The following is a 2,641-nucleotide window of genomic DNA, read 5'->3' on the forward strand; positions in this document are numbered from 1 at the left end:
AATGCTTTCGAAACATGTACTTCCTTGAGCTTCAGCATATGCCTCCTATCATGTACTTCTTTCTGTTATTAAACAAGGAGGGAAAGAGGTGAAATGTTACTACAGGTTTTGCTGCCAAAAATTCAGAGTCTCTGTTCTTTTCTTATCCTTGAAAGATTCATCAAATGGCTGTGATGGTCTTGGTCTCTCTCATCTTTCATCACTTTGCTACATGTGGCTTCTTTGATTTAGTAGTTCACATCTTCTCTTACGACTTGTCTGACTTTACTGTCAAGATGTGTCAGCCTAATGTTCAAGCTCCCACTCACCTCTCTGGGCAGGGCTTGAACTAGACCAGCATTTGGTTTTTCTGGATGGAACCCCCAATTCTTTTGGCAGCATGCCTTAGTGGCCAGCATTTGTTATGGCTGCTTCAGGAGTGAGCGGGTGGTGGGTGTCAGCAGTGATCAGCTGTTTGCAATCCAGGAGTGATGTGTAGTCCCTGTGAGGTTAAAGTTCTTGCAAGAATGGAGAAGACCGTTATCTTTTAATATTGGAGAAATTAAAAAGATAAACTCACAGCCTTAGGCATTTTTAAAAATGGAAATAGATACATTTGTATTATGCAAACAAGCATCTTACAAGAGAGGGAAGTTTCCATTAACTTCCTCCCCACCACACTCCAAAGTGTGCATGATCAAGAACAAATAAGAGCAACTCTCCTCCTATTACAGTATAATAGCTACATGCACCTCTCTTTCTTTCCAATGGTTTTTTTGGGGGGGGCAGGTAGGAGTTGAGAATACCAGAAACAAAAAGGAAATATGCCATATAAAAACACAAGATTAATAATTAAGGAGGACTAAATGGAGTGCCTGGCGTGCTCTGGTCCATGTGGTCACGAAGAGTCGGACACGACTAAACAACAGCAAAATAACATTCACACACCACTACCATCCTTCCCAGAGGATCTTTCAGGGTGTTCCCTTCCTTCATCTGGCCCTTATACCTGGTATGCAAGACATAAAATGCCTACAACAGATGTAAGTGGCTCTCTCTCTCTCTCTGTTGCATGGCTTGCTTACTCAATTGCAAAAGACAGGAGAGCACCAGGCTGACCTATTCTAAGTGGGCTTTATGGCACACTTGGACACTTGGAAAGTCTGAAATGCCACCTACAACAGTAGGCTCTCTCAACTCTTGTCACCTGTCTCATTTTCTCTTTCTTTCTTTCTTTCTTTCTTTCTTTCTTTCTTTCTTTCTTTCTCTCTCTCTCTCTCTCTCTCTCTCTCCCCCCCCCCCCACACACACATCCTCCATTCCTTCCTTTTGTCCTTCTAAAGCAGCTCCATTTTCTCACCATGAAGCATTAGGGTCTTCTGAACTCTACACAGAATGTTACTCAACATCTTTGGCGTTTTTCCAAATATTTTAAAAAGAACAACACACCCAAGAGTGGGAGATATAAACCTATCGATGTATACAATGGAAGCCTATATGCCATTCTTGCTCAGCACTTGTCACATTCAAACAGTGCCACTAATTACCCAATGGATGGCACACAAAAATCCTAATGAATCAGAGAGCCAGAGATTAAGAGTTGTACTTTTACCCATACCTAGAAAAGCACAATTAGAACTACTTAAAATAAATTTGAGAACTAGCCTGCACTTGAATTTTAGGAATGAAGTTCATGTCACAGTTAAGATAATGCAGTGCCTCATTCCTTCAGGGTTCTAAACTCTAGTATCTGTTGGCTCTCTGAAATAGTATACATTATCTATGTGGCTTTTTCTGAAAAGATATGGAAAACATTCCACCCCATTTGGTTTGGCCAAGGCATTGTATACCTGTCTGGCTTCCCAAATATGTTGGCAACTTTTCAGTATAATCAAAAAGTCTCAGCCAATTTTTGTGTGTGTGGAAGGCATTGAGAGGCACGTAGCCCATTTATGGGTTATAGCATTGGCACCACAGATGGACATTTTTGTGATGTTACTTACGTAAACCCACTCTCTGCAGAGAAAACAATTGGTTCCCCTCACCCCATTAAGGCAGTTTTGAGCTGCAAAACTGCTGCTCTGCCAAAATACAGCATTACAAAAACAATTAACTATGCACTAAGCTCTTGTTTTTCTTAATGTCTAATCTATCTGATTACAGGGCAATCATAGCCAGTTTGGGTGGGTATCTATCTTTTTGGTCCAGGTTATCTCAACTCTTTGTCATCTGCTGTCAAGTTTTTCCTAAAGAATACCTTTGCCATGTGTCAGGCCTTTTAGAGAAGCATGAAATCCAACACTAATGTGAATATAATTATTTGTGGGGGATTTAAAAAATGTTCCTCCAAGTGCACTTCATACCCCATGGTTTCTGAATAAATTCTTATGATAATGGTTTGGATTTAGCTGGCTTTTTTCCAAATAGGATCTGTGGCTATCCACTGGAAGCTCGAAGTGCCTTCAAATGAACTGCACTCAAACTTAATAGCACACAACTATCTGGTATTATTGTTGCTCAGTCAAGAAATAGAACAGTCATCAGAAACAGTTCATGTGGCACACAAAACTTGTGTTTTATTTCATGTACAAAACTGCATTCTTTAGCATGAGATTTTATGCTTTTCTTCCCATTGTTCCCCACCCCTCTTTTTCTGAATTAG

General features: G+C 40.3%; 1 protein-coding gene across 4 annotated transcripts in view; it reads left to right on the plus strand.

Moving 5' to 3' along the window:
• Positions 1 to 2,641, plus strand: part of ROR1 (receptor tyrosine kinase like orphan receptor 1) — a 158,389-nt gene that overhangs the window by 151,398 nt on the left and 4,350 nt on the right. The window lies entirely within an intron of this gene.

The sequence above is a fragment of the Podarcis erhardii genome (assembly GCF_964252035.2).
Source record: "Podarcis erhardii genome assembly, chromosome: 6".
Classification (NCBI taxonomy): domain Eukaryota; kingdom Metazoa; phylum Chordata; class Lepidosauria; order Squamata; family Lacertidae; genus Podarcis; species Podarcis erhardii.